Below are 24057 nucleotides of genomic sequence, written 5' to 3'. Positions count from 1 at the left end.
ATGGTCCATAATGAACAAGAGGGTGTATTTCTTGATTTCCTATGTAGCTTTTTAGAAAACGGTATATGGTTACTTTTTAAAAAAGTTTTGTTGTTGATGTTGTGTTCTGTCAAATTACTCAGAAAGTACCTGCAAATATGTGGAGCATTTGATTACATAATATTTTCTAAATGCTTTATCAACAAAAAGGTATTACCAAATACAGAGTTCAATTATGCAGTTATTCAAGAAAAAATTTTGAAACACATGACAATTTCTCAGGGCTGTTGATTGGCATCATAACTTTAAAAAACTGTCCTAATGTTACTAGTGATGTCACACCTCTCCTCTAAGTCCTCAGTGCTACCTCTGCACCTGCTGGCCTCGTCCTTGCAGCAGATGGAATAGAAGTCTTATCAGTGAAGTACAAACATTTAATGTCATGGGAATGTTAAGTTTCATAAGGATTATCATGTCTCTGAATACTATCATTCTCCCAAGCAAAGCCATTTATTATCATTGGACATCTAACATTCAGAACCAATGTGGTTAACCTTATAATATTTGCTCTGCTATATCCCCAACATATTTATATATCCTGCGTATCTGGAGGCCTGTATTTCCCTAAGATTTGTCACCGTAGCTCACTGCTCCTAGAATGTTTAGTATGGGTGTTATACTTGCTATTACCGATATGATGAATAAAATTCATGGTCTTTTGACTTTGAAGCAAGACCATAATATTATTTCAAAGAATATGTATTTATAAAATAGGATGATGTTACATTTTGACAAAGTTCTGGAAACTAGTACTACAGACACAATTTGTATCAAATCAAAACTCTATAATATCATTAATATAATCAATCAAAAATCAACTACCAATTTACTGATATTATTATGTATATTATTTATATAATACGTACTTTCCATGTAGATTCATACTAAAATACTTTAATCATTATGTTAAAATTCTTTTCACTATCAATTCCTCTTAACATATAAAAAACTTAAATATTTATTTTATATTTTTTGTCCCCTTAAAATGTTTTGATAACAATATTATTTAACCAACGCAATCACCAAAATAAGAATGACGTCTAATTTGTCTATGTTGAGAGTAAAGGGATGATTGTCTAGTTGAATTTAACAAGTCTTTAAGGTGTAATTTATACTGGGAGTTCTGCTGGTAGTTTTAACTTTTTTGCTTACTTCTGAACCATACAAATTAATCTGATACACAAAATTTTCTCTCCTGTTTCCAGTCTCCTATCTTATTGAACATCCAAAAAAATAGCGTGTCTATGTTCTCTTATTATTTATCCCATATCCACAAGGGCAGGATTGTATTTTTACTGTTAGGCACCTGGCCAGTCCCATCGCCTAGAATACTGCCAGTATTAGTTGATTGAATGGATGAATATAATACAAAGATTAATTCTCCACCATTAAATACTGTTTTTAATTTGTTGTTTTACATGATTGTACTTTGGTCATACCTACATAAGTAAAACAAGTAAAGAATGAAAATTATTTTCTCAAAAACTCATGCAAAAATCAAATAATCAAAGAGCCAGGAAACATTAAGAGAATTATTATAGCAGATGGTGTGGTGTGCCTCACAGACCTCCCCTCGGCACCAAGGAAGTCCTTCTCCCAGCTCCCAGGACTGTTTCCTGCTCACAGTTGCCAACAGGATCCCTGTTCTGGAACTGTCTTTGGTGAAGGGAACTGACTCTCCCAAAGAGATGTTCCTCCCAGCAGCTAAGTGACTGTGGTACCAGGACTGGGCCCCACGTTCATTCAGGACATCCCTGAAGGGCCAGTCTGGGTTCAGAAAGCACCCTCCCCTCTCCCCAGCCAGCCGTGTAGGATGGTTAAGACCTCTGTTTTCACTGCATTGCTGTTGAACTCCTTCTGCTCAATCCTGTTTCCTCCACTCCCTCAGAGCTGTTCTTCCTAAGAACATTTCCTAATAAACTTCCTCTATGCAAATCTCAGTCTCCTGTTTTTTTCTGGAGAAACTGCTATAGCAGAGTTGGTGGCCAGAAGTAGTCCAGGGAAGAAGTCTGAAGTGGTATTCTGGCTGGATCACCTGCAGCCACTGGCAGTGGGGACCCCAATGCAGGCAGCAGGCGGAGTACTGATATATCACGGCATGCAGGCCTCATTGTTAAAACTGTCCCTGATGATGAACTGGGATAAAACATCAGTGGTAGAAAATTTACTCGTGGGCAATATATAAGGGGTTTAAAGGTTTCAGATAAAGTAATAATCATAAGGACAATAGGATTGGTATCTTTGCTGATTTCCTTCAAGATGTTGAAGAAAGATGACTCCAGTCTGAGATGATGCAAGGCGAATTGTAAAACTCAGGGGGCCTCCCTGGCAGCTTGTGCAGAGCCTCTCACCTCCTGTAACTAAAGGGCAGAGCCAGCTGAGCAGCGGTCTTTATAACAGCAGTAGAGCGCCGCGGAAGAGTGACTTTCCTCCTAGGTAAGTCTGCTCTGTCAGGATCAGGGACCTGGCAGGGTGGGAGAGGGACCCTGGGACTTGGTAGGAGACATGGGGACCAATGCACTTGAGGAGCTGTAAACTCCAGACACCCTGGGATGTTGGGGATGCAGAGTGGTCCACTCCTCCCTTCTACTTGCAGAGGGTGTGCAACATGCTCACCACCTCCCCTCTGGGCCACCTGACCAATAAATAGTTAGGTTAAATCCCAAGGTAACCCAGGTAGGGAAGAGTGGGCCTGACAAGGAAATAAAGAGATCGTATCCCAGAGGGCCTCTCCAGCATGTATCAGCAGGAGATGACAGGATGCCTCAAGGAAGACAGAATATAGAATTGGATAAAGAGGCACTTGTTGATAGGAGGGCACCCCCCAGTAATGCAGAATTTAACACTAGGCAAGGGTCTTGGAAGATGGTAGTTTCACACTTTCAGGCAGCCCCTCACAGCTTAAAGAAACCAGCGGCTTAGGCTTAGAGAAAGACAAAATCCAGAATCGCCAAGCTAATTGTGGAGGATGGATGGGCAGCCAACAAGGGAGTTACCTCAATCCATGCAGTCAAAAGACACCAGGGAAGGATAATCAGGAGGCTGAGGCCATTGGCCCCCACAAAAGGAGTCCCAGCTCTTTGCTCAGTTTCCAGAACAAGCCAGTCTCCTGACCAGGAAATCCTTTACTGTGGAGAGGCCAGGTCTCCGGAGGGAGGTGCAAACGTACACAGCAATGGTCAGCCCCACCGTGCTCCGACTGAACCGAGGGCCATTTCGTTGCATTAACGCACAGTGGGGAAACGGGACTCGAGCATTCTGAGGACACAGGACACTGAGTCTAGTTCTACTATTAAAACCATGAGCACAAAGCGTCATCATGGACTTTCTGTTAGCGCGAAGACATACGGGGACCAGGTGATAAGTGGAATCCTGGCCCAGATCTGGCTCATAGTGGGTCCGTGGAACTACCGAGGAGTTGTTTCCTTGGTCAACAAATGTATAATTGGGATAGATATACCCGGTAGTTGGCAGAACTCCCACATTCGAAGTTCCTTGGCCTGCGGGTTAAGAGGTATTCCAATGGGGAAAATCTAGAGAAAAGTTTTCAAACTGCCCTCATGCCCTCTGCATCCCAGGAAGAAGGGCAGTGATCAGTGCCACTCTTAAAGGACCGGGTTAGTGCTTTCACCATGCTCCCACCCAAATTCACCAATCTGGACCTCGGAAAAACCAGATATATCCCACATACATCAAACTCGATCTCGCAGGTGCCGCTTGCTGCTGCTGTGCCAGATGAGGCATGCTCGCCTGGCAGCCTGACTGGCTCCTGGGGCGTGTGTGGCCCTGCTAAGCTGGTAAATGCACCTCCCCTATTTCTCTCACCAGCGAAGACCAAAAGTAGTTCACATTCACATGTGCTAGGCTGTAGTATTTTCCCCTGTCTTCATATATTCAGAAGGGATTTGGGCCATCTTGTACTGGGTGAAAGCGACAAATGTGCTGGAGGGCTTCGTGGAATCCATGTGTGCAAGGGGGTGTGAGAGGAACCCCACCCAGGCTCTGGAACCTGCCAAATTGCAGGAGGTTTTTTGGGGCCCTGCATATCCTGCTCATTTACTAAGTGGCAAGGGCTGTCATCTTTGAGCAGGACCCACAGGGCTCTCAGGCTGGACATGCGGGCACACTATGGGGTTAAGAGGGTCTGTGATGGGAAAAGATGGAAGGTGATGTTTATGACAAACCTTGGTGCAAGAATCGCAATATAAAACTCTAGCATTTTGGAATAAGGCCATGCCATCTGCAGCAGAGAATCACATATCATTTGAAAAACCTTTTCCTAAGTACTACTGGGCCTTGGTGGAGATAGGGTGCTGACCCTAAGACACAGCGTGACCACATGTGAGTACTTCCCACTGTGACCTGAGTTCTGTCACACCTCAGGTCTAACCTAAGGAGGCACAAGGTCAGGGAGCAGCAGCAATCCACTGCAAGCTAGAAGGGGCCCACCAAGGGTGGGAGCAGGCAGACGGCACAAGGAAGATTGGCCACTGAACACTGCAATGAACCAAACGATCGTTTTACAGCAAAGCCGCTATAGCGCTTGGCTATGGGATCTACTATTCTCAGCATCTACTGTAGTTCCCAGAAGGCGTCAGGTGATGGGACAGACTTTTAAAGTTGCAGCTGAGGCTCCAGCTCGGAGATTCCAAGGGATGCAGTCTGTGCTCACTGTATCAACCGCCATTACGGCCATGTGTCCACAGTGGTCTAGGAACCAAGGGTGAGAGTGGGAATGGTCTTTCTTACCGTCACTTTTAATGACCTACACAGGACATTTGTGCCTCCCATCCCCACAACGATGGGCTCTGTGGATGCGGCAGTCTGTTCCCAGTGAGGAATGCTTCTACCAGGGGGTGCAACGTGAGCCCCATTAATCTTCAAGCTGCCGTCAGTCACCTGAGCTTCTCATATCGAGAGGCCAGTTGGAGGAGATGGCACATCATTCTGATAGTAACTGGGTGGGAAGCACGTGTCTGTGCCCCAGGTAGCAACACAGCAGTTCTTGGTGTCCCCTGACCATTTTATATTTTTAAAATACTTTTGACTTTATTAAAGTATAAAATATTGATTCTTCATTTTTAAACACTGTTAATTTTAAGAATCAGTTTCTTCATTACATTAGCATGTTCCCAATACTTCCATATATCTTAAATAGTATATCTCTAAAAAAGGAATAAATTCTCCTGTACGTAGGTCGGTAGTACTTTACAACAGACATTAATAAAACTTCTTGGGTTTTCCTTGGGGTGGTCCCAGTTTTTTTTCCATTTCTTTCTCCGTCTGTTTGCTTTGTATCACTCAGCCATTGACACAAGATCCTCCAGGACACTCTGATTTGCTCTTTCCAGAATATTAATTAATTCAGTGGCAACCCTCCAATCATTTCTGGTGATAAGGGTAACTGACACTCCAGTCTTCCCAGCTCCTTCAGTGCGCCCCACTCTCTGCACATATTCTTTGATGTTCTGGGGGAAATCATAATTATAGACGTGTGTGACGTCATGGACATCAAGTCCCTGAGATCCTAAGTCAGTAGCAATCAGTATTCTCACTTTACCTGTTTTAAAGTTTTCTAATGTTCTCTCTCGATCAATCACTCTGCTCTCTGTTGCCATGAAGAGATTCTACTGATATGTGTCGGAGAATCAGGTCACTTGATAAGTGATCAGCAACAGCCTTTCTGCTGACAAACACTATGACTTTGTCTTCAGGAGACATACTCTCTAGTAAAGTCTGCATGTGAGATCATTTCTCCTCTTCTGTAGTGACAATTATATTTTGTTTCACGGCACTTACAGCAACTACATCCAGAGTACCAACATACACAATCATCGGCTCTTTCAAGTAAGATTGTGCAACCCGACGGACAGCGGATGGCCACGCCACACTTGTCCTAATAGTTTGCCTATCTGGGTGCACATCTAATAAAATATTCATTATCTGGGGTTCAAATTCCCATATCTAGCATCTTGTCAGCTTCTTCTAATACCAAGTAGGTTACGCTTTTCAGGTTGACAAAATTATTCATTTGCAGATCATTCAGTCTTCCTGGAGTTGCAATAATGATATCGACACCTTTTGTCAGGCCTTGTATTTGTCCGTTTCTGTCTCCACCACTGTATATACAAACACTTTTAAGACCTTTATATGAATATTTAGAACATTCAGCTTCCACTTGAAGAGCTGATTCTCGAGTGGGTGTAAGGACCAGCATGCCAGGCCCATTCCTTTTTTCTCTAGCTACTGGTTGAGAATCAAGATGAATAAATCCAGGCATTAAGTAGGATAAGGTCTTTCCTGTCCCAGTTTGGGCCACTCCTGCAAGATCTATTCCTTGCAGGACTATTGGCCATGCTTGTGACTGAATTGGTGTTGGCTTTTGAAAACCTGCCTTTTTAACGTTTTTCATAACTTAAGGTAACTTTGAAAGGCATCCTCAAATTTACAAGTCGGATTGGGGATGGGACGTTTCTCACCATCCCTTAAGTCATTGCACATTATAATTTTCTTTCCTCTAGTTGTCTATTTGCACTTGAGACATAGAACTTGTCATTTCTGACTCCATGTAAAAGTTTTTCTTAATTGGAGGTAAATCTGACCACCTTTTTCTTTCCCATTTTAAAGCATCTTCTCGAATTTGGTCCCAAGCAATCAAAGGCTGGCGTGTAACTCTGTCGTCTGACCTTACATCTCTTCCACCAGAAGGTTGGATTGCAATGGTATCAACTCGGAGCTCTGATTTTTAGCTTTCTTGTATTTTAACAAGATTGTTTATCACTGCTTTTGCTTTTGTCTGCATTGCTTTGCTGCCAAAAATTCTGACCTTTGCCTGGGGATGCCCTTTTATTATTTGTATTTTGGTGTTTGTTGTATTTTGGATATCTCATATTTTTGGCCCACCATGACTCTGAGTCTCATTAGGTGGAGCTGATTGGAGGCAAAGTGGGCAGGTGAGGTGCTCTGCCCAGCCCCGCCGCACACCCCCTCCCTCTCACCGGTCACGGCGCCGACCCAGTCGTTCTTCAATCCAAAGCACAGCATTGGTTCTTGGGGGCCAGCAGCTGCAGGCTGCTGGAGGCTGGAGGGGTCCCTGTGGCTGCCACCTCTGCCGCCCCAACAGCGCCCCCAACCGCTTCCTTCCCAGACCATTTTAATAGATGGAAAGGTGCTCAGCCAAAGGCTGATAAATGAGAGCGTGATGAAGAAGGGTTCAAGCCTGAGTTGAATGTCAGGGCCATCAAACCAGACTGCCTAGACAGGCACAGGTGTTAGGTGAGAATGAATGGGTGGCTGGGGTGGTGGGTGAGAAGGAAGGATGGTGGGCATCAGTTGCCCTCTGGAGACCAGCTGCAGCCGTGGAGGGGTGAGTCCATCCCACTGACATTCCCTCAGTGGTTTCCTCGGGAAGAGAGGTTGATTAGAATCTTGGGGGAGCTGTTCCTTAATGAGGTGTATGGGGCAGATGAATTAGAGGGATGCAAGGGGTGGGCTAGAGTGGTGCCCACCCAGGCCACTCTGCAGAACCAGGCCCCTCAATCTTCCCGTTGCCGGGGGTGATGATGAGAATTACTTTTGATGGGGCTGAGCTGCCCCTTTGATGGCATGTCCCACACGGTTCCATCCCTGGAGGCATGCAAATGCCCAGCCCCTTCCTCACTCTGCGGAGAACTCTGAAGGGCCACCCCAGCTCTACTGCAAGTACGCTGCTCTTCAGTGCCTCCTTCTGCCTGCGTTTGCTGCCTTGTTTCTTACAGGTGTTTTTACTGAAGGTGTTGTCTAATAAACCAGTATGAAAACCTCTAGCACAGAGGGTTTCCTGGGGAAACCTGTCTAAACCATTGCTGTTGGAACAATTGGGATTTTTTTTAAGTGATCAGATACATGTAAGGGTTTATCAGAAGAACATTGCTCAACTTTATCTTAGGTCAGGTTCCTGGAAGCATAGTCTGAGAAGAGGATTCTCATACTTGTGATTTATTAGAGGAATGCTCTCAAGAGGCACACTCAGGCAGTGAGAGCAGATAAGGTGAGGAGAAGGAGCTGGGATGTACCGGTCCTGTACGGGGGGCCTGGGTCTCTTAGAGTGCCATTTATCCCGTGTAGACATGGCTTTGAGTTTTGACATAACTTACAAAGGAAGACAGAGTTTGGAATATTCTTAAGTGAAAGTTACACATGGAAACTACCTTTAATCAAACAGAGAATAAAGGAGCCTGTTGTCTACTTCATTAAGTCTTTGGAGTTTTATAACTGAAGCTGGATTTTTCAGGCAGAACAACTAGAGACCCCTCCCCTGAAAATCTCAATGTACCTAGTTTCTAAAAACAGCATTTAACTAAATTCTAACTCTGAAAAATATCCACACAAAAGACAGATTTTAAGAAAAGAAAGTCATTTAAATTTATCAACCAAGTTGAGTTTTTTTTTAAGTTTCAGTTCTCTTTATAAAAGATTTAAGGCAAAAGAAATTCTTCTTGAGGTAGACATAATTAAGGTTCTTATCGAGTGTAATGTATATGCAATTTTCCAACTTCTTTGACAGTTCATTAAAAGTTTCAGAGGACTTTGGGGCCATGATTCACTTCTATATAGTCACCTTTTCTTTAGGATTGGAATGTGATGATTTAAAGTGATTTTCCGATGTTAGAAAACACACATTCAAAGACATTCTGGTGCAGGGACGGCATACATCTATGATTCATCAAGACTGACATTTTGGAATGTTTATGTAAAGTAGCCATCAAGATCTAAGATATCTTATGAAAGAAGAATGTTCATAGGGAACCTAAGCAGTCATTTGATGTTTTTTCCATTCATGAATACTAAAGGCGTCATTAGGGATTTTCGGTCAGTTGGTGAGAACATCTTGGGAGGGTTTTCTATTTGCACTCTGGAATGTACATAGTCCTGGGCAGCCTTCACTGTATGTGGAGAACATTCTCTGCTGGAGCAGAAATATCCTCAGCCTAAATGCTTCTGTCTACAGAGGGCTTCAGCTGCTGTCTCAGGGGGTCCAGGAGAAACAGGTGAGAGACTCTAATCACTTATCATTCTGAGGCTTTTAGTAGGCAGATAGCCAGACAGAAGAGGGGGGGGGACTGTGTGGTGTTTACGTTCAGCTAGATGCTTGCTTACATACTACACGTTCTGTGTAAGCTGCGTGCGTGGGATGTGGAGGGAGAATATAGAGAACAGACTGGCCAAAACATGGTGGAGACTGATCCAAACGTCACCCCAAAATCCATTAACATGGTACAAATCCTGCCCCTCTGTCATTAGCATAGTACAAATCCTGCACCATGACGGTTCTGACGGGGACCAAATATAGTCAAAATCCCTCTGCCTGAAGTGAGGGTAGAGTGAGCTTGAGCCCCAAAAAGACTCCACCTGTTCCCTTTGAAACCTTAGTGAATATTCATCTCCCTTTATATAAAAAGGGCTCCCTGTTGTTCCCTTCATGCTGCCCACTCTGGGTCTGCCCGGGCCCCCACTCTTGGGGGTGTGCTCTTGCCTTTCTCTATAACCTTGTTTTCCAAATAAACTCTTAAAGCCCAACCACTTCATGTCTGCTCCTGAATTCCTTCTTGCAGTGCCATGGAGGACCTATAGCTCTCGGAACATTTCTAAGTGGCTTGCATGGACTGAATCTGATACCCACGATGACCTTAGCAGGTGATACTGTGGTCATTCCCATTCTTACAAACGAGGAAACCGAGCCCAGGGTAAGGAAGTCATTCATAGGAGGCCTGAGAGCTCTAACGTGGCAGTCTGATGCCACAGTCCGAACTTGTAACCACTGCCTCTTCATTGATACTGTGCTTTGCGGAGATGTTTCACAAATAAAATGAAGAATGTTTAAGAGTAAAACAAACAAAGGTGAAGCCTGGTTTTATGTTCCTTTCTCCAGGGCTTCCTCCCTGCAGTTCCCTCCCCAGTCCTCAGTGAGGCCAACTTCTGACTCCGTGTAACCCCTCCTCCGTCCCTCTCCCACGCCCTAACCCACTCCCCGCAGCAGCCAGAAAGACCTTCCCAAATGATGAATGGGCTGAGCTACCTTTCTGCTGTATTGTTCAAAGGGCTCCCTGCTGGGGACAAAGCCCAGATTCTCTGGGTACCAGCACGCCCTCCTGCTCCCAGCTCACGTTCATCAGTGGTACTCTGTGTACCGGCCATACTGAAGCCAAGGAGGCTTCACGGGACAAGGCACATTTTGAGGGATTCTGAGAGAAGTGTTGTGCCTTCTGCAAATCAACAAATTGCTAAGTACTCCTGTATCAATTTTCCCATAAAATTTTCTAGGGTATAATAACATATAAAAATTAAAAATGGAGTCTGGGATGGCAAGTATAGTGGGTGAGGAATTCTACAACACTCAGGAGAACGTCACAGACCTATCTGGCCCTGCAGAAGGTCCAGAGAAGAATAAAGCTAGACAGAGGCTGCCTGAGATGAGCAGAAAAGGATGAAAGAACAGCAGGAAATGCAGAAGCAGGTTCTGAAGGAATGGGAGTAGAATCACACTCACGACTGTAGTTTCTTTCCTTCCCACTAGGAAATCACAGCAATGGCAGGCTTAGTAGGCTGGGCTTATTTGGGGAGAAGCAAGAGGCAGCGGGTGATGGGCCAGCAGCTGAGGGGCAAAGGCAGAACCGTGGGTCCTACCCAATATGCAATTGGAATAAAATGGGTGCCTGGTCAGAATTTACCATTGTTCTTTGATTTTTCATATGCAGTCTAAGAGCGGTATAACTTAAATGTCTAGGAAATATAGTTTTTAAAGGACAATATGGAGCTATTTTACGTTCAGCATTTTAACTTGCAAGCTTAACCAGCATCTTTGGAAACTTGAATTTATTAGTGTTTGGAATTTGATACTTAAGTGTGTTGAAAGACTACTTTTCATTTGGTTTTGAAAGAAAAGTACCTGTCTCTTCAAATCTCTATAAAATGCTTCCAAGAAAATCAGTGAAAAATAAACCGCACGTTTTGTACTTCGTTTTGTCTTAGTGAGTTACTCCACCCTGCTGGCAAATCTTTCAGCCAGTTGAGTTGTTTTCCCTTATTATCTGTTTCTATGCTTTCCTTTAAAAACTCATTTTCTGATTGCTCCCTTTTAACTCAGGAAGCCCAAAGAAAGAACTGACAACTTCAGTAGGCCAGAACGTTAGTTAGCACATGCTTAACTTTTACCCTATTTACTTTTTCATATGTATTTTGAGCAACACTTTATTTTTCTCAGATTTTCAGAAAGAACTATTCTTCTCTTTTTCACTTCAAGAATAACTAGACAACTGAAGTTGGGACTTCGCTTTTGTTTCCCTTCTTCCCAAGTTATCAAATGACGTGGATTTTTGTTCTCATTGATTTTAATCTATCTTTTAATGTCTGTCACAAAACTATCAACAAAATGTAGAGCACAAGTAATTACACCACAAAAATTTTAGAGTCGAATTAGGTGTTCTTACAAGACCATATTTTGTCTGGATTAACTACATTACACAGTTTAATGCCCAATAATACAGAAATGTTATATTTTACAAATTAAAAGCATAAGAAATATAAATTGTGCTAAAATTATATAGCATATTAGTAATCAGAATAACTGAAGAGTTTGAGAAGCTAAATTTCATTGATACCCAATATATAATCATTCTGAGAGAAATTTATTCAACATTTTAAATCTAATTAACTATTATGTCACCTAAGAAGAACAAAATCAAGAATCCTGAAGCCTAATGGTTTTTAGGCTGTATTTTGTAATGATATAAAACCCACATTAAAACTGCTTACTTACCTTGGATGTATGAAAAAGCACACCGGCGAATTAAGTATAACGAGCTGGAGATCTACCGGAGACAGAGTGTTTCAAAGTTTCCCTTTGCCTGCAGAAGCCTGAAGGGTTTTGGCTTTACCAGCTATGCCTGAGAGACGAGTCTCTCACGTGTTTGGCCTTGGCTCATGTTTCATCCCCTCATATTAGCAACAGGCGAATCTAATTTTACTCAGTGACATAAACAGCTCGTACCGCACTTCAGATTGGTTGGGCACCAATTCCAGGACACTGCCCTAAGTGTGCCAAAATAAAAAAATTCTTACAAAGCCAACATTTAAACCCTGAATCATGATAGTCTTATATAATTATACCTTTCTAAAAATAAACTTTACCTTAAATGAATAGCAAACCACTTTGGGGCTAGTTTCCAGTAGAATTTAATGTTGACAAAAGTCATGAAAAAATCACTTCAAACCGACACGCAGCACTTATCCCTTGCAGCTTGATTAGTATTAAATGTATACACCTCTCTCATCCAAGAAAACTGCGTATTTTCATATAATAGTCACTTCTTAAGAAAAACTTTTAAGCCTCTGTTTAAGTGAAGAACTTAATATTTGAAGAGAAAAACCTCACGTAATGATCACAATGACAAACAGAAGGTAAAAAAAACTACATGTTAAAATTGTGAGTTCTTTTTAGTAAACTAATTTATAGTATGCTTAGCAAACTAACATGATCGATGTTTTTCTTTATTTAAAAAAGAATAACAATTAGGTCATTTCATTTTTGTAAGGTATAAAGAAAAAACTAATAGCAAGCTTTTGCATAATCCTAATCTTTCCTTTTGCATTATTTTTATATAGTCTGGCTAGCAGCATGGATTAAAACTGACTACATTATGTATTTTAGCACTAAACCTTGAATATGAGAAGCAATGTAATGATAATCTATATGATTACTTTTTATTGTATTTTCTTCTCAGGAGACCTTTTCTCTTATTCTATTTATTCATACTCTAGCTTCTTCTGACATTGATGCTTCTTACACCAACAGCTGCAGGCCTTAAATTAAAAGCTGATACAGTGTCAACTAATCATGCACTTGTTCATAAGACTTCTAAAAATCTTTCATGAATTCTCTGTATATCACTATTTTTCCTATTATGGCAATTCAGTTAGACATAAAATTATAGCACAACTACCAATTCTTAAGAAAAATGTATATTTAACAATAATGATATAAGATGTATTTTTGCATCAGTATGTGTCTGCAAAGTCAAAAAATTTTAATTCCTAACTCAATCTTCTGGTTAAAATGTCATGTTAAAGGTTACATACTGAGGGAACTTCATCAGTCAGTAAAGTGGTATTATAGCAAGGACCTTTTCAATGTTTGGGGCACTGCTTTGTAAAAATACTAGTCAAGTTATGTGTTTGATCGCCAGTCACATTCACAGATTTATTTAATTCCATCGACTTCCATTTTTAGTCCTGCAGAAGGATGACTTAGAGAAAAAATATCTTGATTTCATACAATAGTTTGAAACTATAAAAACAGGAACTTCAACGTTGTAGGTATAGCTTTATAATGTAGGTCTAGCTTAACTTTGTAACTTGTACATGCACATCTCATATGTTTTCAATGGAATGCAGCCATAAGAGTTCTTAAACAAGGTCTAATGTCCCACTAGCTGTAAAATAGCTTGGTAAGGGTGTGGATAGAAGTGCCTGAAAGTCTGTTGGCTCTCCGGCTCCTAAGCACAGTCCTGGATGCCTGTAGGTCCTTCAGGGATTCACCCTCCTCCTCCCTTGGCCATCAGTTAGTCCTCCTGGCCTCCTCTCCTTCTAACCCGCCCCTGCCCGGACACACAGCCCTGCTGCTCCCTCACTGAAGAGGTGCTTAGGTTATGGAGATGACGCTTAGAACTCGTGAAAATGGGCACTTCCTGGTGGGGACACGTCTTCCTGGGACTAATCACTTCTGCTGTTGGCATGAAGTGGGGGGTAAGGTGTCTGTGGAGGGAGAGTGGTGATAGAGGAAGAGACAGTTCAAAGTTTCAGAAAAATAGAGAAGTTTGAGGTAGTTGCATGAAGATATGGGGAATAAACTGACTAGTAAAACACACTAGACATATTCAGGCCCTGCTGAGGCTGGGGAATGTAGAGTTGCCCCATTTTTAATGATTCCTATGGCTTTATACACTAGCTGCAACTGCAAGCCCTTCTGAATAAATTCGCTAAAACCACCTCACACCTTCCTCCAAAACCAAATGCATCATCTCCCCAGACCTGCTCTGTGCCCTTCCTTGGTTTGTGACTCCATCCTCCACAAAGTCACAGAAGACAGATTTGGTAATGTCCCTCACTGGCCAGCCTGCTACACCAAGCATCCCCTGTTCCGTCCACCCTCTCCCAGGGGTCCCCACCTCACTGGAGGACATGCCAGCAGGCTGAGCCTGCTGCTGTAGCCAGGACCTGGCTTCCATCTCACACTTCTGGGACTGCCAGAGAAAGGGGGGAACAGGTAACTCTGTCCACATCGCTCCCCTGCTTACAGCCCTTTAGCGAACCTTCAGGACACAGTACCAAGCTCTTGATAGGGCACACACCTTCGTGGCTGGGGCCTGTCCCTCCTTGTTTAGGTTCCATAAGGAACCACAGAAGTGACAGTGCTGTTGAGTGTCTGACTGTATCTTGGACTAGAGTTACCTCTCATCTTTTTTTTTTTTGCTGTTTAACTACTACAGGTTTCTTTACAGAGAACTGCAGGTTCAGTTCTAGACCACTGCAATAAAGCAAATATAGTAACTAAGGGAGTCAGATGAATTTTGGGGTTTTCCAGTGCACATAGCAGTTACATTTACAGTGCACTGTAGTCTAGTAAGTGTGCAACAGCATTATATCTCAAAACACAATATACATATATTAATCAAAAATACATTACTGCTAAAAAATGCTGCCCATCACCTGAACTTTCAGCAGGTGGTACTATTTTTGCTGGTGGAGGGTCTTGCCTCAATGTGGGTGGCTGCTGACTGAGCAGGGTGGTGGTTGTTCAAGGTTTGGGTGGTTGTGGAAATTTCCTAAAATAAAACAATGAGGTTTGCCATATAGGTCATGTCTTGCCTGAGGGTTTCAGCCCTGGGCAAGTTCACTGTGGATTTGGTGAGATCAAAAAATGACAAGGAAATGAAATGTCCTGGGGGTAAAAGGGTTTATACCCAGCTTTATTCTATCTGCAGTAGGTCGAGCACTAGAATCACGTCTGCATCCAGCAGTCTGTAGGTCTGTAATCCTCCTCCATCTCTGCCTCCACCCAGAGCGCTGGGCAGAGCTCTTTATACAGTGACTCAGTCAGTAACAGCTCCTTGCCTAGGGTGTGGAAGCAGTAGCCTAGCAGCAGGCCAATCACATCGTCCAGTAGGTTAGGGTCGGGGGAGGCTCCCGGCCACAGGAACTTCCATTTTCCCCATAGTTGACTCTTCGTTTCACAAATGGTTTCTGTGTATGAGATGCTGTTTGATAGCATTTTACCCAAAGTAGAACTTCTTTCAAAAGTGAAGGCAATCCTCTCAAATCCTGCTGCTGCTCTATCGACTTAATTACATAATATTCTAAATCCTTTGTCATTTCAACAGTCTTCATAGCATCTTTACCGGAAGTAGATTCCATCTCAAGAACTTTCTTTGCTCATCCCTAAGAAGCAACTCCTCATCAGGTCTGATCCTGGATTGCAGCAATTTAAGTTATAATAATAATGAAGAAGTGTGAAATACTGTGAGGGTTTCCAAACTGTGACAGAGGCATGCAGTGGCCAATATGTCACTGGAAAAATGCTGCTATCAGAGAGAGAGACTTTCTGGGTGCAGGACAGCCATAAACCTTCCATTTCTTAAAAAAACTGCAATATCTGTGAAATACAATGAAGTGGAGTGCAATAAAATGAGGTATGCCTGTACTTAACTTTCAAAAGGCAGTTTACATGTCACTATCAGCTTTCTGTGTTTTTAAACTTATAATTATTTGCACTTATAAACTCATTATTTGCCATCACTGGCTTATATACCTGTTATCTCAACTGGACTATGAACTTGCTCAGCACCTACATATGGTGAGTCCTTAATGAACCGAACTTTGCATAGTTACACCAGACACTGTTTTTTTATGATATCAGTTTTATAGTGCACAGCTAACATATGATCAGGGTGATATTGTAAGACTTACCCAGAAGAGGGCAGTATAACAGTAATAAAGTATGGCTTTCAGGGCAAATGAAATGTGAAATCAGTAATATTTCATGGATGTTCTTAAAATTTCTTTACCCTAATCATAAATTTCTGATCAAGGATTAGAGAGTAAATGATGGTAGACTTTATGCAAAGGAAGATATGTGGTATAAATTTGGAGGAAAATAGCTGAATCAAAAATTATTGGCAGTCTGGATATGGAAGAATAGGAAATCTGTGCCCAGACACTTTGAGAGCATGTCAGACATTGAAAAGTTGTCAAAATGGCCATTTATGTAGGAAACACTTAGTCCTTCTAGGTTTCTCCTCCTGCAGTAACATTCTTGGACTCTCTCTACAACTTCTAGTCATTTCCTGGGGAAAGTGGATTGACTCATCCCCTGGTGAGCTGGCATAAGAAGGCAGGCATGTGCAGTGAAAGCCCTCCCTCTTCAGGGACCTTCTTGCCTGAAGAGTACATTTCTTACACTGAGATCCTTCAAGCTGCAAGTTTCCAAATGCAACCTTCCCGAGGGCTTGTGATCATCCAGAGCTGCCCAAGGGTGGGGGAGTCCATGTGGGGCGCTGGGAAGCGCCCTGCTGCTGCACATCGAGGACATTTAGAGGACAATGGCATTTAGACTTCCCTTTGCCTCACGGTCACTCAGTTGGTTCAGCACTTGGGCATGAACAGATGTGAATCTTCTCAATCTTCTCAAACCCGTAAAAATCAGCACTTAACAACTACACATCCTTGTGGTGGATCTACTACATAACAGAGGCTATTCTCTATTTGTGCTATTCAATATTTGTGCATGTTTCAAATGTATTTAATATTTCACATAATAATACATGAACATAATCTATAAATGTGTAAGAGTCAATACATATTGAGATATGGCATCACTCTCTCTGAAGTGCTATGCTTTTTATTACTCACAAGTAAGTTTGGAGATCACTACCCACGTGTTTGAAGCACCTACAAACTTTGCTCCTTGGGAAGGAGAGAACGAGATGCAGCCCACATATTCAGAGCTTGTTGGGCTCCTCCCGGAGGCCTCCTGGGACACAGACATGAAATGATGAGATAGGTCACCTGTGAGGTGCTTCGGGAGTGGAGATAGAGACAACGTGTGGGTAACTGTGAGCAAGGGTAGATAGAGATGACTCGTGTGGTCAGATATTCAAGTCCAAAAGCCATCTTCCCTTTAGAGGAATTAGAATTCTCTCTGATTTTATGGTATGAGTTTCACCTCTGGCCTTCCGAATCTTATCTTCAGGGTTGATGACTTCCGTTCAGCTCCCTAGAACCCCCCAAATCAGGCTCAGATTCCTGACAACTTCTTTGACTTGACAACTCAGCCGATGTTCTGATGTCTAGTTCTGATTAACATTATATGGTATTAATAAAAAATCTTCTTACTTCCTCTTTCCCTAGAGATAATAGAAACAAATCACCAAAAATTCCAGGCTTTGGGGTCAGCTGAGTTTTAAAGTCATTTTTTCCATGTAATAGCTGCTTAATGTTAGGTAAGTTAGTTATCTTCTTTAATGGTCTATTTTCTGCTATTAATGTTGGAGATAATATCACCTCCCCTCTTAAGGCTAGTAAAACAAATGAGATAACGTACAAAAGGTGCTTGACACATAGTGAAACACATATAAATGGTAGCTATTATAATTATTTCTTAATGCTGAGAGTGAATTTTTCAAAAAGAATTAAAATTTATGAATCACAGATTATAACAAATGCAGCCTTTATGATAAAGGTATTTTGGCATATTTATTAATGATACACCTAGTATGATAAAAGCATTTGACTTAATGTTATGCCTGCTCATTAATGTGCTCAGCTAGCTTTCATAAGCTAGACCATAAGCACTTTTAGACGATCAAACTAAATTATCCTTTTTTTTTGGTTTTCCTTATGGTTTAGCTTTTGGTATCAAATAATCCCCATTTGTCAACAACAAACAGGAACACTTTTGTAGTTTCAAAGTTAGTTACTGGTCATTCCGTGCAGCAAACTTGACTTGCTTCCAACCATTGTCCTGCTCATGTTACTTCCTAAGGGTCCCTGGGCTCCTGACCTCCCACCTTCGGTCCATCCACCAAGAAGTGTGCAAAATTCTGTGCTCTCGAAAACCTTTCTTCCACTGAAAACATGTACTTGGACACTAGAGGGATCATGACGACAGAAACGCTATGTTGTGAGGTCCTAAGGGCAGCAAGGACTTGATGCTGACGTGGAGAAAAGACAGTGGTGAAGATGACAACTGGAAGAGGATTGGCGTGGATCCCTCATGTTTAAAGACTTATAAGCATGGCCATTTCAAAGTCATCATGTTGAAAACGAACCGTATTTTTACCACCCTCCCACTTTTCTCCAACCTCTTTTCTCTTCTATTCTCTTTCTTAGCTATGGCCATTGTTATTTGCCAGTTGGCCATGCCAGATACCCACCAAAGCTTAATTTAAATCATTTCAACTAATGTGTGTAGTTGTTCCTCAATTAGCAAATGATCACAAGGTCCATTTTTTTCTTTTTAATTGGAAAAGGAGGACTGCAAGGAAAAAAATGAAGGTTGTTGGTCTAAGCACATCATGTATATGAGCCAGTTCAGCTGCTTACCAAGAAAGAAAGAAAGCTGTTTGATATCAGGTATTAGGTTCTGTAACTTTCAACAAGAAGAAAATCTTGCAAATCCACAAGTTTCTTCACTGTAGCACAAAGATCCCATGTGTTCGCTAATCCTTAAAAGGAGATAAATTTTTATAATTAAAAAATTAGAGATTAAAAAAGTTAAAAATGTCTTTAAAATGAACATATTGGTTCAAAAATAATTTCTAAGTACACGCCTTTTATTTGTTTCTTGACATCCTATAACTCCATTTCTGGTAATGACCCTTGGATTTGCTTTTTGGGGGATCACCGGTACCCCACTTTCAGTCCATATGTTTGGTCAAGCGGATAAACACCATCCCCAGGTGAGTGGGGGGTCATGGAACACAGGCCAGGCCAATCACAGCACGGCATCCGCTTGGCCACAGAGGTTAGCTCAGACTCCCTCCAAGCTGCCCAGGCCCCATCAGAGCAGATCCCACGGTTTCTGCTTTAGTGACAAGGAAGACACACTTTCTTTCCTGCTTGACTTGAACGTGAGAGTGATTTGAGCCTGGTTTGTCAGCAGTCAGGAAAACAAGACAACACAGCAGACAGCAGAGCTGAGAGACGGAGAAAAACTGATGATAATTGTGTCTGTGGATCAAGGCATTCCTACATCAGCCCTAACCTTGTACTTTTTTAGTTACATCAGTCAGTAAATTGCCTTTTTTGTTCAAAACTCTATAGTTGGCTTTTGATAATTTGCAACTTTAGCATCTAATACAAGTTTTAGTCAAACCAATGCAATAAAGAACATGCCTTTGCTTTGCTTTCGCTTTTTTCTGGTGGTGGTGGAATTCACTTAGTTACTAGTAAGTATAAGAATGAGGGGTGATGGTACTAGGAGTCAAAGAGTCTCAAAACATGAAGAGAGGTGATGAACACAGATCTGAACAGCTCTCTGCCATCAGTTGTGCAATAAGAACTTGTGGGTTACACTGACTTCCTCTATGGTGGCATACATGAAGGATGGACCAGTCAATGTCATCATGTGCTCTGGGGATGTCAAGGACGAAGGTAGAGAAAGATCACTTGATTTGACAAGAGAAGACCAGGGTCAATTTAAGAAGGCACTTCCAAATTAAAAAAAAATAGTAATAATAAAGAAATTACAGGCACACTAGTAATTCAGGAAACCTTATGCAAAGCCCTTGAGTCTCTCATATACTTATCCTATCAAACCTAAGACTGATGGTTTTAAGATCATGACTGTTTTTATTCCACTAAAAAAAGGAAGTGCTTCTGCAAATTCAACTATACTACGCTTCCCAATTAAGAGCTACTAAAATGTAAAAATTGGGCACTTTAGATTTGGGAAATTATTAATAGCACAATGGAGTGAATGATAACAGCAGTTGTCCGTCATTCATGATTCATTTAGAAAATATTCATCAAGGATTATCTCTGTTATATACATGAGTTGCTTTTGTTTACTGATTTCTTTTTACGTTTACTGGAACAGATTAGAAATTCAGTTCTTGTCCAAGTCAGAAAAGTAATGCCTTGCTTACTATTGTATGTGGAGATTAGTTAATGGGATTAATGACTGACTCTCTCTAAAATTGTTTTTCTGGGATGCTGAGTTGGTTTGTCTTATCTGAATCAGTGACATGGAAAGACTATCAGAATCTCGATAAGCCACTTCTGCTGCTTTTGATGCAAAGAGCACCTACTTCTAGGTGTCAAACACTGTTCTAGATGTTGATACCACCATGAACAAGACAGGAGGTCTTGTCTTCCTAGAGCTTATGTTCTAGTTGAAACAGTCAAAACATGTGAAAACAACACACAAGAAAATTTCTCACAGTGACAAATTTATTAAGAAATAAATAGGGTGATGGGGAGAGTATTTTAAATACAATGGTCAGGGAAGTCTCAGAATAATAAGAACCAGTCATGGAAAGAGCAGGACAAAGTGCAACAGAGGCAGCTCAGCAAAGCAGGCACTGGAGGCAGGAATGACCTCCTAATGATCAAGAAACACAAACAGGGTTTTGTGGGGGTGGGGGGTGGGGGGGTGTCACAGAGTGAGAGAGGAGGACAGATAAGGCCAGAGAGCTTGTGGATCGAAGAACAATGGTTCACAACTGTGGCTGCACACAGAATCAACCAGGAGTTGTATAAGATAGCACTGCCTATGATCCACTCCAGAAATTCTGTGTATTTGTATAGATAGGGGCATAGGTTATCAGTATTTTTTAAATTCCCTAGGCAATTCTAATGGGTAGTCCAGGTTGGCAAACACAGCTTCAAAACACTGCAACCTGTTGTAAGAGGATAAGTCTTTATTCCAAATACTAGATGTAGAAATGAAATGAAAAAGTTTGACATTATTAGTGAAATATTGCTCATTTCTTCTAATGAGCCCTTACCTGGAGCTGTCACTTTCTCTGTCTCTAAATAGCTTCTTTCAGGTCTGTGCCAGGTAGGGGATACACTCTGGCGTGACTGGAAGTTTCTTCATGACACAGAGTATTTGTGCCTGTCCAGTCCGGACTTCTCAGTCAGCTGTTTTTATTCTTTCATTTTTAATAATGCAAGATCTGTCCTGTGCCTTTATTTCACAGAGAGATTGCCTCCTGGACACAGGGCTTAGTTGTGAGTCCTCGCCTGCCCATGTACTCTGCATCCTGGAACCAAGCCGGGTGCAAAGGACGTTGTCAGCTCGTGCATCTCATCCTCCTCATAGTAAGTAAGGAGCTCAGGCTTTGCACCACGTAGGAAGTCCCCTTCACCTTCGAAACGGACACACCACTTAGGTTTTGAGTCTGCAGCAGCTCTGATATCTTCTCTTGGTATTCTTTCAGGCACATTTCTGCTCAATCCCCATTCTTTTTGATAATTTTCAACTAATTCCATGGTTGGGTTTTAGTTGTCACCTAGTTTTGCCAAACATGGAGTTTGAATGACTTTCTCACTCTCCTTGTTGCATCTGAGTGAGTGCAGGAAAGCAGCGTGTGAGCATGAACCTCACGTTGCCATCCCCACGGTGGAAGTCTGTCCCTCGATGTGTCCTTACCATAGGGCTAACGGGTCATCAGCTACCTGTGAAAACCACCTGTGGCCACTGTACACCCTTCTATGGATCCTTGCCTGAAAGAATTCTGGTCCTTTTCAAAATCATAGATAACCAAGAAAGAGGAAAACAGTGCATTTCATTCCAGTAAAAGCTCAAAGAGAGCCCAGAAATGAAGTTGAAAATAAAGGGGACAATTTTTGACATTTGCTCAAACCAGACTTTCAGGATTCTCCGTTCCTTTATGGATCTCATCCCGCTTCCAATGCGTGGCAGCGTGACTGCTCTCTCGTGGAACAACATGATTCTTTCCAGTTCACCTTTATGCCTTAGGAGCAACTGAAAGCTTCGTCATTTTTAACCGTCCATTTCAACTCAATAGAAGGAAGTAATTGCTTTAGGTTCCAAAAGTGAGGATATTTTTTTTGTATATGAAATAGTTAAACTTTTCACATCTAGGCTGTGTTGTATAAACATTGAACCTACTTCTGGTTTATAGATATGGCAGGGAAAAATTCCTGCTCAGGTCACAAGTCAGTCTATCCCCGAACAGATGGGGCCCTTGTGCCTACTATGCTGCCCGCGGGTGTGCAGAATCCTCCTTCTCTCCCAGGATTACACTTGGTTCCTTTCTACAAAACGGTCATTGTGAACTCATCCCACTCATCTTCTCAGGACAGAGTCCTTGTTCTTTGGGCCATTTCTCAGCATGACATATTCTTGGCAATAAGAATTAAAACACAGCAGTGATGCTATGAATGTATGTTTAGGCTCTGTGCAACAAAGAATATGATTATTTAACTACATTAAGCTTAAGGAAGCATTTTCAAAAAATTCTTACAACATAATATTATGATACATAGCTAGAAAATATATTCATATTTGCAAACAAACTTCCAGAACACAGGCAATTATTTGGATGCAAACTGTATTGTACACTGTGAGAGATAATTCCAGGTCTTCTTCTTTCCACATCAAAGTAATAAAAAGAAAATTTGCTCCTTTTGAATGAAGGGTTTTTAGAAAAGGAAGTCAAGTAATTTTTGCATTTAAGAAATTTTTACAGCAACCTGGACATCCTTCAGTAGGTGAATGAATGATGTGGTACATCCATACAATGGAACATTGTTCAGTGATAAGAAGAAATGAGCTGTCACACCATGAGAAGACATGGAGGAAAAATGCATATTACTAAGTGAAAGAAGCCAATATGAAAAGGCTACAAACTGTATGATTCCTATTATATTCCTATATGACATCCTGGAAAAGGCAAAACTATGGAGACAGTAAAAAGATCAGGGGTTGCCAGGGGTTTATGGTGAAGAAGGGATTATGGTGGAACACAGAGATTTTTAGGGCAGTGAGACTATTCTTTATGATACCCTATTGATGGATATATGTTATTGTACATTTGCCCAAACCTATAGAATGTACAATACCAAGAATGAGTTCTAGTGTGAACTATGGACTCAGATGGCAATGGCATGCCAACATTAGGTTATCGATTCTAACAAATGCACTGCTCTGGTTCAGGATGTTGATAATGGGAAAGGTATGTGAGGGGCAGGAGTTAAATGGGAAATTGCTGTACATTCTTCTCAATATTGCTATGAATCTAAAACTGTCTCCTGAAAAAAGTTCTTTAAAAAAGTTTACCTTTCACCCCCTATTGTTTTGTTCCTTTTTAAAAATACCAAATTTGTATTTCAGTACTCAAAAATTTAGTCCAGGAGATATCAGGCATTTATTTGCTAATAATAATTAATGATAATTTTTGAATTGAGGATAATAATATACATTACATACATATATATCACATCTTCATCTATTCACCTATTAATGGACACTTAGACCCTCTCTTGGTTACTGTGAATAACGCTGCAAAGAATGTGGGGTTGCAGATATCTGTTGGAGACACTGTTTTCCTTTCCTTTGGGTATACACCCAGAAGTGGGATTGTTGGTCTATAGTAGTTCTATTTTTAATTTTTGAGGAACTTCCATGCTGTTTTCCATAGTGGCTGCACCAATTTATATTTCCACCAACAGTGCACAGGTGTTCCCTTTTCTCACATCTTCGCCAGCACTTGTTATTTCTTGTCTTTTGGATAAAAAACATTCCAACAGGTGTTAGATGGTACCTCATTGTGATTTTGATTTGCATTTCCATGATGATTACATTGAGCACCTTTTAATTTACCTGCTGGCCATTTGTATATCTTTAAAAGTGTCTACTCAGGTCTTTTGCCCATTTTTAAATCAGACTGATTTTGTGTGTGTGTGTGTCTATTTTTTTTTAAACCAGTACCACACTTTTTTGATTACTATAACTTT

The 24057-nt window shown here is 41.4% G+C and overlaps 1 protein-coding gene and 1 pseudogene across 2 annotated transcripts in view; both read right to left on the bottom strand.

The window, feature by feature from the left end:
• The window catches only part of SGCG (sarcoglycan gamma), a 111658-nt gene that overhangs the window by 64327 nt on the left and 23274 nt on the right, over positions 1-24057 (bottom strand). The window contains exon 1 of one of the 2 annotated variants that reach the window (XM_036917424.2): positions 11837-11993. The exons of the other annotated variant lie outside the window; for it this stretch is intronic. The gene's annotated coding sequence lies outside the window, so the exon portion shown is untranslated. Of the gene's footprint in view, positions 1-11836; positions 11994-24057 lie in introns of those variants that run through there. 2 annotated transcript variants of the gene reach the window in all.
• On the bottom strand, positions 4784-14357 carry LOC118928258 (probable ATP-dependent RNA helicase DDX43; annotated as a pseudogene).

Source organism: Manis pentadactyla, chromosome 2, assembly GCF_030020395.1.
Source record: "Manis pentadactyla isolate mManPen7 chromosome 2, mManPen7.hap1, whole genome shotgun sequence".
NCBI classification, from domain to species: domain Eukaryota; kingdom Metazoa; phylum Chordata; class Mammalia; order Pholidota; family Manidae; genus Manis; species Manis pentadactyla.
The sequence above is the reverse complement of the archived record's forward strand: the minus strand, read 5'-3'. Positions and strand labels throughout refer to the sequence as shown.